Below are 12,994 nucleotides of genomic sequence, written 5' to 3'. Positions count from 1 at the left end.
TCCTGATCAGAAACTTGAAGAGCTTAGTTCACAAAGTGAGGAAAAGAGATCTACGCATTGATAATCATCTGTGCAGGAACTGTTTTCATGTCTGTAGTTCAAAAGCAAGATACGAAAAACACATATCTTGTTGTCAAGAGAAGAAGCCAGCAATTTTGCGAATGCCAGCTGAGAAAAAAAAACTCCTTCACATTAAAAAAAACTACAAGCTCGCTGGTTTGCTCCAGTGGTTGGCTTTTTTGATCTCGAGTCAATCATTGAGCCGGTCACGACTTGTAGAAACGACCCACAGTTCTCCGATTCAAGAGTTATTGAAATACACAAACCATGCAGCTATGCCTTGCTGTTCATTTCTCAAGGCCAAGAAGAACCATTTCATTTTGAAGGTGAACGAGGTGCTGGAGTAATGCAGCAATTTGTGGAGTCGCTCGAGAAGATGGCCAAGACAATATATGTCAAGAAACAAAAAAACAGATACTTTGATGGCATACCGACAATCGCAAGAACTAACGTTGAGAACTGTTGGATTTGCGAATCTCCGTTAGATCAATCGATCGAAAACCCAACAGTGCTAGACCATTGTCACTTCACGGGTGTTTTCTTGGCTGGGCTCATAATGAATGTAACATCAACCGGAAACTTTTGAACTTCACGCCAGTATTTGCGCATAATCTTTCAAACTATGATCTCCACCACATAATGCTAGCACTTCAAGGAAGCAACATGAAAAACCGAGTTACAATAGTTCCAACCACAGATGAAAAATACATAGCACTCGAAATTGGAGTTATCATAAAAATGCGGTTAGACTAAAACAAAAAGGAACGACCAGTATACGAAAACCTAAGACTGCTGGACTCTTTTCGGTTCATGCCTTCGTCTCTTGACTCATTGGCTATAAATCTGCCAGCCGAAGCTTTCAAGTTGCTGGTGCAGCACTTCAGTGAATAGCCAGAAAGTGCTGTCGACAAGTTAAAGCAAAAAGGCTTCTTCCTTTACAGCTATATTGACAACTTCAACAAACTGGAGGAGTCCAAGCTGCCTCCGCGTTCTCTGTGGACCAACAGTTTACATCAGTTTGAAGTTAACGTAACACAAGAAGAATACGAGCACGCAGTAGAAGTATTTAAAATTTTTGAATGTAGTACTGTTGGTGAATACTACGACGTTTATCTGCAAACAGAGGTTTTTCTGTTAGCGGCAATTGTAGTCTGCTTCCGAAAGGTTTGTTACGAAACATATGGTTTGGACTGCTGCCAATACTATACTGCATCGAATCTATCAGGCGACGCAATGCTGAAAACTTGCAAAGCCCCCATAGAGTTGCTAACCCAGCGCCAGCACCTAGACATGGTAGAAAATCTGATCCGCGGAGGGATCAGTTCCGTTTACAGAAAAAGATTGGCAGTAGCCAACAATAAATATCTTGATAATTTTGATGCAGAGAATCTGTCAACCTTCATTATAATGATCGACGCAAACAGTCTTTATGGTGGAGTGATGGAAAAGTTTTGCTTACCACTCAACGAATTTGATTATTTCGATCAGGTATGGGATTCAGAAATTGAACCTGAACTAATCAACAAAATTCTAGAGACTGCAGATGGCAGTGATGTTGGCTACATCGTAGAAGTAGATCTGGACTATCCCGACTATCTTCACAATCTACACTCTGAATTCCCATTAGCACCAACAAAGGACAAAATTGATGCATACTGGCTGAGTGACTACCAACGGGAACTCCTTGAGCAGATGCAAGTGAACGCGCCTCCTTCGAATAAAAAACTTATTCAAACTCTTTTCCCAAAAACGAAATATACTCTGCATTATCAGACACTCAAGTTGTACGCTGAGCTAGGGCTGAAAGTAACCAAAGTTCATCGAGCACTTGCATTCAAACAGTCCAAATGGCTGGCACCGTACCTTCAGCTGAACACTCAAAAGCGCAAGGAAGCCCAGAGCAAATTTGAAGAGAACTTCTATAAGCTCATGGCAAACAGCGCTTTTGGGAAAACATGTGAAGGCAAACGCAACCGGATTGAAGTCAAGATGGTACGTGATGAACAAGAAGCCTTAAAATGGACTAGTAGACCTGAGCTGAAAACTTTTCAAATCCTTGCTGATGATTTGGCTACAGTAAGTCTCAACCAGACTGGAATTTTATGGGACAAACCTACAATTGTTGGAGCGTGTATCCTAGACCTCTCAAAAAAATTTATGAATGAGTTCTACTACAAAACCATGAAACAGAACTTTGACTGCAAACTGCTTTATTCTGACACTGACAGCTTTGTTTATGAGGTGCAAACAGAGGACTTTTTTGCAGATATAGAATCAAAACAATTGACACAGCTCTTTGACTTCTCCAACTTCCCAAGGAACCATCCACAATACGATGGAAGCAATGCAAAAGTGACGCTCAAGTTCACGGATGAAATGGCTGGTCGCACAGTTTCTGAATTTTTAGGTCTCAAGCCCAAGCTCTACTCGATCAAACTCTCCGATGGTAAATATTTCTTTATATACTCACCAGTTTTTCTTTTGCATATTTTACGAAGAGAAGACGTGAGAAGACGTAATCGATGGTTCAATCTTTTTCTAAAGTCAGTTTTTGTTGTCTAGTGGCTACAGGTGAAATCAGGTGTTCCATCTATGTTAAAAACTTTCACAGGTGATACGAAGCAGTCAGCTAAAGGGGTCACCAGAGACGCGCGGCAGAGAATGACTCATGAATTGTACAAGCAGGTTCTCTTGGGTGGAGAAACAGTACGCCTGCTAAATACAAGAATTGCATCAAGCAAACACCAGTTGATGACAGTTGTCACCAATAAAAAATCGTTGTCTGGATACGACGATAAGCGTTATATTTGCCAGGACAAATTAACAACGCTACCATTCGGACATAAGCAAGTGCTAGATGAAATGTTTGCCCGACAGATTATTTGCAATCCAGAGTGGGGTTCAAGCGATGAGAGTGACAACGAAGTCCTGGCAGAGTCTTCCATGAAACAGAGCCCACCGCCTACTCAGTACACTCCAAAAACAGAGCTGCAGGAGTTCTGGTCTCCGCCTGACCCAGGTCTCAACCAACGATCATACAGCGATGATGAACTTGAAGAGGACCTGATTGACTTTGAACTGTTGAGCGAGCAAGATGATTTCGACCACAACAGGTGCTTATTTATCGACGATGAATCTGAGGAATCAGATCGAAGTGAATGTTTTTGCGACATTTGCTCAACTTCATAAGTGTTTTTCCTCGAAAACCCTCCTGTTGCACCAAGAAAAAAATAAAAGTGTAGGTCAGACTCAAATCTAGATGAGAACAGCGTCCTCAATAATACCCCAAAAGTATTTTTGACAACCAAGAAAAAGTTTGAATTTGTCTCCAGTGATGACGGTGATATCCCTCAGAAACTCAGGAAGCATTCAGTATTTGACTTGGACTCTGATAGTGCTACACCACCATAAACTTATGATTCTATCTACCGATTATGACAATCATAAATGGGGTAATGTGGTTGTCTCCCTTCGGGTTGAGCCTGCATTCCGTAAATAAAAAAACTTAACTTCACTTCCCCGTGAAACGTTTTTTTCACAACACGACACTATCCAAATCATTACACAGATTACACAGGGATATGAACGAATAAGTTTTTTTACCCCTATACCCCTTTTTGAGAAAAGCTAATCATCGATTAGGTAGGCTGCAGGGGGGACCAGGTATGATTGAATAAGTTTTTTTAGCCCCTAAACCCCTTTTGAGAAATGCTAAGTATCGATTAGGTAGGCTGCAGGGGGGACCAGGTCTGAATGAATAAGTTTTTTTAACCCCTATACCCCTTTTGGAAACGCTAAGTATCGATTAGGAAGGCTACAGGGGGGACCAGGTATGAAAGAAAAGGTTTTTTTAACCCCCTATACCCCTTTTGAGAAATGCTAAGTATCGATTAGGTAGGCTGCAGGGGGGACCAGGTATGAGTGATTAAGTTTTTTTACCCCCTATACCCCTTTTGAGAAATGCTAAGTATCGATTAGGTAGGCTGCAGGGGGGACCAGGTTTGAATGAATAATTTTTTTACCCCCTATACCCCCTTTTGAGAAATGCTAAGTATCGATTAGGTAGGCTGCAGGGGGGAGTAGGTATGAATTAATAAGTTTTTTTAACCACTATACCCCCTTTTCAGAAACGCTAAGTATCAATTAGATAGGCTGCAGGGGGGACCAGGTTTGAATGAATAAGTTTTTTTACCCCCTATACCCCTTTTGCGAAACGCTAAGTATCGATTAGGTAGGATGCAGGGGGGACCAGGTATGAATGAATAAGTTTTTTAACCCCTATACCCCTTTTGAGAAACGCTAAGAATCGATTAGGTAGGCTGCAGGGGGGACCAGGTATGAATGAATAAGTTTTTTTACCCCCTATACCCCTTTTGAGAAATGCTAAGCATCGATTAGGTAGGCTGCAGGGGGGACCAGGTATGAATGAATAAGTTTTTTGAACCCCTATACCCCTTTTGAGAAATGCTAAGTATCGATTAGGTAGGCTGCAGGGGGGACTAGATATGAATGAATAAGTTTTTTGAACCCCTATACCCCTTTTGAGAAATGCTAAGTATCGATTAGGTAGGCTGCAGGGGGGACCAGGTATGAAAGAATAAGTTTTTTTACCCCCTATACCCCTTTTGAGAAATGCTAAGTATCGAGTAGGTAGGCTGCAGGGGGACCAGGTATGAATGAATAAGTTTTGTTTACCCCCTATACCCATTTTGAGAAATGCTAAGTATCAATTAGGTAGCCTGCAGAGGAATGGATGAATAAGTTTTACACCGTAAAAGAAACGCGCGAAAAAGTGCGCGTTGAGAATCAGGAGAAAAGCGTTTTTTCTTCGTTGTCATGGTATAGAGACGCGAAAAGCACATGTTCAAAGTTGCCTCCGTAGATCATCTGTGTTGATTGTAGCAATCTGTCATAATCTACCCTACAACTGATCTAAGTGTCTAAGTGAGCTCAGTGAGTGTTTGTGAATGATGGAGCGTGTTAAAAGTTTGTGTAATTTTCGCAATAGGGTTTCTCTAAACCAGCAGGGTCCGCTTCCTGATCATTGGAGTTGCCAAAGTCAAGAAGGCAAAGAGTTTACTGGCGTCAAGTGAGTACAGTTCCTGCTACTATTTAGACTGTTTATCTCAATAATTGTTTCTCCAGACAAGACTTTATAATAAATTCCCCAAAATATAGAAATCATGAACAATTAATTGTACAAACAGCAGCAGCATCTAATGAAGTGGAAAGAATAATTTCTTCCGAGGAGATTGGAAAAAATTTTAGAAAAAAGGTTGCCGTGAAAAAGATAGCTCCCAGCTTCTGCTCCCATACCCATCCTGCTCAGTACTTGCTCTCAGCTTTGCTCTCCGTTCTGCTCTACCCTCGCTCACAGCTTTTGATCCACCGCCCTGCTCCCTCCTCGCTCTCAGTCATGCTCTCCATGGATTGCTCTCGGCTTCGCTCAGCCTTCTGCTTCCCACACTGATCAGGGACGTTGCTTAAGACCCAATACACAAGATGTTTTTCACCAATACTCTTTATATGTTCAAGTTAAAACTCGCTTATGTAACCAGCAGGTAGCTTAGGATCCAATACACAAGTTATTTTTCACCAATACTCTTCATATGTTCAAGTTAAAACTCGCTTATGTAACCAGCAGGTAGCTTAGGATCCAATACACAAGTTATTTTTCACCAATACTCTTCATATGTTCAAGTTAAAACTCGCTTATGTAACCAGCAGGTAGCTTAGGATCCAATACACAAGTTATTTTTCACCAATACTCTTCATATGTACAAGTTAAAACTCGCTTAGGTAACCAGCAGGTAGCTTAGGATCCAATACACAAGTTATTTTTCACCAATACTCTTGATATGTACAAGTTAAATTGGATAGGCAATGGAAAGGATAGGACTCAATGCATATGTCTTTTTTCACCCTTGCAGCCTTTCTAGAATACACTAAGTGTTTATTGGAAAGGCACTGGATAGAATAGGACTCAATGCATATGTATTTTTTCACCCTTAAAGACTTTCTAGAATATACTAAGTTTTCATTGGATAGGCACTGGATAGGATAGGATTCAATGCATTTGTCTCTTTTCACCCTTACAGGCTTTCTAGAATATACTAAGTGTTTATTGGATATGCAATAGATAGGATAGCTAAAAATGCATATGTCTTTTTCCATCCTTACAGGCTTTTAAGAATACACTAAGTGTTTATTGGTTAGACACTGGATAGAATAGGACTCAATGCATATGTCTTTTTTCACCTTTAAAGGTTTTCTAGAATATACTAAAAACTCCTTGGATAGGTACTGGATAGGATAGGATTCAATGCTTGTCTTTTTCTCCCTTACAGGCTTTCTAGAATACGCTAAGTGATTTATTGGATAGGCACCAGACAGGATAAGGTTCAATGCATATGTTTTTTTTTCACTCTTAAGAGGCTTTCTTGCATTTACTAAGCATTTAATGGATAGGCACTAGATAGGTTAGGATTCAAGGTTAGGTCTATGTTTTTTTCACAATTGCAGGTTTTCTAGAATACGCTAAGTGTTTATTGGATGAGGCACTAGATAGGATAGCTAAGAATGCATATGTCTTTTTAACCCTTACGGGCTTTCTAGAAAACGCTAAAAAACGGTTTATTCCCACTAAAACTGTTTGTAGTTGCAAATGAAAATCGGCTAGGTGCCATACAGGGTTTTAATGGCCCGGGCACGAGTTGACTTTAAACCCGCCTTGTTTGTAGAAGCAAATCAAAAATTTTTTAGGTACACCACAGGTACCTTTTATAAAAAGAGCCGGTTTACTACTAGTGCCTCGAGTGTCAAATTATAATATGCTTTGAAACGAAACTACTGAAAAGTACCAGCAAGTCTGCTTAGGTGCCCTAGATTCATCTAGTGTCAAAGCAGTTATTGTTAAATGATCCTTTTTGTATATGTAGCCAAAAGTCCCTGAAATATTCTTTTCATACCTTAGACGTAAAAGTAAAAAAAAAATGCTTACAACCAATACTCTTATGAGTATAGGACAAAGTTTTTTTTCTAGCTCTGGTAGGTGTAATTCAAAACCCGACCAATCAAAAACTGATTATGATTCCTTTTTTCCCATTTTGACAAAGATATATGTCTGAACTGATGAAAACGGAGACGCCCACTTTTATTAAAGCTCATCATGATAAAAGAATCAGTAAAGCACCAGCAAAAATTGATCAGTTCTTCGAAAAAAACACAATTGAGCGAAAGCTTATCAGTTATTTGGAAAACACATCGCTGACAAGTTCATCACAAACACTTGACATCACCAGTAAAAGCTTATCAGTTTTTTGAAAAGTACCTTGACACTAAGTTTTTCGCAAAGGACTTGGCAGCTCTTGGTTTCTGCACTTTGCGCGGCTTTGAGATCATCCGTTTTTTTGATACCTGAGGCTGGGACAAGACCGCTAGAACCACACGTTGATCGTGTCGTCCTGAATTGTTTTCAGGGCACGCAACATTTGATGCATCCGCAACGCTTGGTACGGCCTGCTGAAACTCGGTTTCAATCACAGTAACATTCTCATCATCGTCAGAGTCCTCAATCACGATTGGCACCGGTCGAACCATAAGAACACAATTGGTACTGGGGCATGGAGTACTGCGTGTTTCTGGTTTGAGACATTTATCACAGTAGCACAAATCCATGATCCCATATCTGCGACAGGAGCGAGTCGTGACTGAAACATATTTTGATGAAAAAGAGTAATCTCTGATTACTTTCCACCCCAACCCCCGATGCCATGTTAATTTTCTGGAAGTCATTTCTCGTAACCACTTTGTTGTCAGAGTACCTTTGAAAACTATTTACGCACACTCCTTCGTGATGACATGTCAACTTTCCCTACGGAACGCTGTCACAAAAATATTCTTCTTACAGAGTACCCTCAGACAATTTATCCCCCCTCCCCGTTATCTTTCACCGAAACAGCTTATATCGCTAAATTGTGAATGGGTTTCAAATACTACCCACCCCACCCCACCCCCCATGAAATAGAAAACATGTCTTTATTCATTCATCCGGTCTGCTGGACACAAGATTAAGGGGTTAAAAACAGAATTCACCAACCGCAATTAAAGCCAAGAACTTGCTTCGGGAAAAAAAACATTGTATATAACTTACCAGTAGTCTTGACCATGTTCGCTTGCATGTTTTCCATTCGCTCTCAATTAAACACTGTCAGAAAAACAGACTTTAAGTCTGGAGGGTAGCTAAACGAATGAATGGTTTACAAAGAATCCAGTAAAAACAATAACTTTTCAAGTCTAGACTGATGAATCATGTCGCATTTTCACGAGAAACCTGGATCTTTTAACCCTCGGTTAAACTAGACGTCTTAATTTACCTACAACCAAGCAAAAACATTAAACATGAAGCGTAACATCACATAATAGACATAACATCAAAGAATGGATTAAATATTCTACAATTTAAATGTCAGCGGACAAAAGAACGCACATTAAATTAGCTAAAGAGTGTGCAAACTTTGCAAAAGTGTTAGCTTTAAAGACTGCAGCTGAATCAATTCCAACTGCTAGAACATAAGTTAGGAAAAGTATTCAGCTTCGTGCATGGTTCCTTGGCGCAGGGGTCAGTCCAATGAGCTTAATAATCGTAAGGTCTCGGGTTCGAATCCCGTCTTGGTCAGAACTTTTTGCAAATGTCCCCCCGTGCATTATTACTATACCACATATATATACTACTCATAATCAACCGATTGGAGACTACAGATTTTTTCGTTATGTGGAGAATGCAGTGTTATATTGAGGTCTTTACTTTGCCCCCCCCCCACCCCGAATCACCCTAGTCTAAAACCGACGGCTATCTTGCAAGATCTTGCAAGAGTCTTGCAAGATTACGCACCATCTTGCAAGATCTTGCAAGATTCTTGCAAGATCTTGCAAGATAGCCGTCGGATATGCAAGAATCTTACAAGATAAGCGTCGATCTTGTAAGATTCTTGCAAGATGGGCGTCTACACCTACCCCCTCCCAAGAGAAAAATGAACGAAAAAATCTCAAAAATTTCTTTGTCAAATTTCTCGTATGTTTTTCTGCGCTAGAGTTAATTTAGGATCTGTTCAATGAGACCTTCATTGTTGTGTGTTCATTTGTTTTTATATGAGGAAGAAATTAGAGCAAACGTGTGTGTCTTTTATTGACTCGAAGAGGAGTATTGAACAGGTTTTTACGATCTCTATAGGGTTTCTTAGCTGAAGTCATTACTTGAAACTTAAGCTTTGTTTATCAAACTGTGACTTTTGTTTTAAAACGCTGACTTCTGTTTTCCAACTATGGGCTTTAAAAAGAGCTGTAAATTAACTGATGGTAGTATTAAAAGGTTATTTCGAAAATTTATGATCCCATGAAAAACCAACTTTGCTAACCTACTCCCGTACCCCAACTAGCCCCCCCCCCCCCCCCCCCACAAAGACAAACACACACAAACACGCACACACAAACACACACACACACACAAATACACACGCATTGCCCCAACCGCGTCCCGCGTCCTTAATCAACCCCAACTCACACCTACCCCCTCCACAGCTAACCCCCCCCCACCACCACCACCACCACCACCACCACCAACTACCCCCTCACCTAACTACGCAAAATTCTAACTAAAAATTGATTTTTTTCTGACTGCATTTTCTTTTTTATTTCTTTTTTCAGATCTATTCTGTCTCGACCCCCTCCCCCTTCCCTCTCCACCTCAGTGGTAATATATATTTTATGACCCAAAGGCGCACGTGTATTATTTTAGCAAGATGCAGTGCGATATAACAACACATAATTTGAAACTCCGGGTCATAAAAAAACTGGTGGGGTTGGAACAGAACACATCAATTTCTCTTACAGCTGAAACAAGTGGGATTAGATGAGAGTTTTATTGCATGACTCTTCGAGTCGTTTCCAGTACTCTACCGGCTATGTTTTTTTAGCTAACGCAAGTTTGTTGATGACATAAACTTTGAATTTTTCCTTTTGAGAATTTAAATCTGTTTTTGATTTTTGACTTCTGCTTTCGAATATTGGACTTCAACAAAAGCTGTTTTTAATGCCGAGCAATTGAAAAATACTAGTAAAAATCAAGGCAAAGAGGTCAATATGAGAGTCTTCGATCCCATTTAAGCTACCCCACCCAAAACAACCCACCCATCCCTCAACCAAAACGCTCGACACACACACAAGCGCCCCTCGACGCCAACCTACCCCCCACGTACCGGCCAACAACCAGCCAACCCCCCCCCCCCTCCTCCCGCCTTCTCACTCCACACTTACCAGCCCCAAGCCCCACGTAACCCCCTGCCAACCCCCCAAAACCTACAAAAGCCCCCTTCGCCTACCCCCTCTGCCACCAAACCCAAGCCCACCTAACTCCCACTATAAACCCCCATTTGACTAAAATTTGTGTCTCCACTTTTTGAAACACTTTGTGGTTTGTTAGTTTAACCTTTTTTTGTCGTCCAAACTTTTTTTATGTTTTGATTTTGATAAAGTTAGGTTAAAGATTTTTTTGCGGGACTCTTCGAGTTTTTTTCGCTATTCTACTGGCTATGATTTTTTAAGCTAACGCAAGTTTGTTCATGACTTGAACTTTGACTTTTTCCATTCGATAATTTATCTCTGTTCTCTGTTTTTGATTTTTGACTTCTGTTTTCGAACAATTGACTTCAACAATAGCTGTTTTTTAACGTATAGATATTCGGAAATACTGGTAACATTCAAGGGGTCTATGGAAACATAAAGTCTATTTGAGAATTTTCGATCCGATTAAAACTACCCCCATCCCAAACCTAACCCATCTCTCTACCTACCTCCCTACACACACAAGACATTCTTGCCACCAACCCCCCCCCCCCCCCTGTACCGGCCAGTCCCCCCTCCTCCCTCCCCCAAGCCCCACGTAACCCCTCGCAACCTCCTGCCTCAACCCCCCAAACCTACGAAACCCCCCCCCCCTTCACCTAATAATCCTCCATCAAACCCAACTCCCAACTAACTCCCCCTCCGAACCCCCATTTTGAATTAAAATTTATGCCTGCTCTTTTTGAAACATTTTGCGGCTCGTTAGTTTAAAATTCTTTTTGTTGTCCCGTCTTTTTTGAAGTTTTGATTTTGGTAAAGTTAGGTTACAAATTTTATTGCACAATTGCTCGAGTAGGTTCCGCTATCCTGGCTATGGTTTTTTTTAGCTGGTCATGACGTGAAATTTGACTTTTTTTAACATTGACTTCTGTTTTAGAACGTTGGCTTCTGTTTTTCAACAATGTACTTTAAAAGTAGGTTAGTTTGTAAAGTAAAGTAATTAAGAAATGATGGTAGTGTTCAAGGTCAAAAGGTTTTTAATAGCCGCACAGCGAAAGCTGGGGTTATTATTGGCCTTCTCTTGGTTTTTTTATTCTGTCGTTAAGATTTTGGTTACAACCATATGACGACGTCAGAGCCACTTAAAATCTGTTTTGTTCATTCGTTCATGCAGTTTCAACTCAAGCAGGTGTGTGACGTCATTTCCCACTCTTGCTGGAGTGAGTTTTGTGTTCATTCGCGTGATTAAGTTTTTTGTTTACACATGACTTACCTCACTCTCAAAAACGAATTCCTCACTTTGAAATTGAGTTTTCTTTACTTTAATTCAAAAACATAAGGTCAAATGAATGTTTTTTAGTCTAAAAGAAGGATATCTAAGATCAACTAAAAGAGGCAGCAATAAATTATACAGGTTCTTAATCAAAAAATAACACCTCATCCGTTAATGAAAAGTGTAATTGTTTTGGTCTGTCTTTTACTGTTTGATCGACACTTCAGATGTACCAAGCTATTGCGGCTATTTTCTGGCAAATCTGCGAGTTATGTTTTTGAGAATCTTCGATCCCTTATAAGTCCAACCTTTCTAAACTATCCCTCCCCCCCCCAGCTAGCCCCCCCCCCCCCACCACACCTTGCATCCCACACCGTGACCCCCCCCCCCCACACACACACACACCTACACCCACCCCATACCTTAACCACCCCCCCCCCACACACACACACACACCCACACATACACACCCACACATACACACCCACCTACCCACATCTCTCACTAAAAATTGATTTTTTCACACTGTATACTACTTTTTTATCTCTTTTAATAGGTAGGGTGAAATAGGAATTTTTTATTGCACGACTCTTCGAAGTGTTTCCTGAGTCGTATCGGTCATTTTTATTTTTTTTTTCGCCTGACCGTTTTTGCGTTTTCCATCAAAATTAATCTTTGACTTCTCAGGTGAATTTTTGCCCACTTCTTCTTGATTTTGGTGGGATTTCAATTGCTCTCAAAAACACTCCAAAATAAAAATTTCTGTTCAAGTCAAGTTCCTGATAGCCGATTTGTTAATGCCTCTGTCGAAGTGACGGAATCGGACTCAAGTGGTCAGGATTCGGAAACGAACCGTGTCTAATGGTTTTGCATTAGTAAAAAAATTTATTTAAGCTACAGCCCTTGAAATATATTGCCCCGCCTGTCATTCGAGAACAGTTTTTCCGACCTTAATCGGTTTATTCTTTCATTCCAATTTTCGAAGACGAACAATTGTTCTATCTCCATTTTAGCTAGAATTTTCTATATAAAAAATTTCTATGTAAAACATTGTTGTATATGACCATATAACATTGACTGAGAGCAAAAATTGACGTATAATGTAGTCAGAAGGTAATCAATTTTGGTGGATTGCCCCTTGAGCAGATTGGACTACTTAGTTTCGCAAAAACAAAAACCTTGGATTGTGTAAAGGGTTTTAAAGTTATATGCGAGAAATTTGCTTGTAACTTCTAAAGATCATTGATAGTAGCTTCAGAGAGTAGCAAAAATTTTTCGGATCTTTTCCGTTTGTGCCCCCCCCCCTCCAGTACGTGATGC

Source organism: Convolutriloba macropyga, unplaced genomic scaffold (genome assembly GCF_964194025.1).
Source record: "Convolutriloba macropyga unplaced genomic scaffold, txConMacr16.3 SCAFFOLD_782, whole genome shotgun sequence".
In the NCBI taxonomy this organism is placed as follows: domain Eukaryota; kingdom Metazoa; phylum Xenacoelomorpha; order Acoela; family Convolutidae; genus Convolutriloba; species Convolutriloba macropyga.
Note: the sequence above shows the minus strand (reverse complement) of the source record.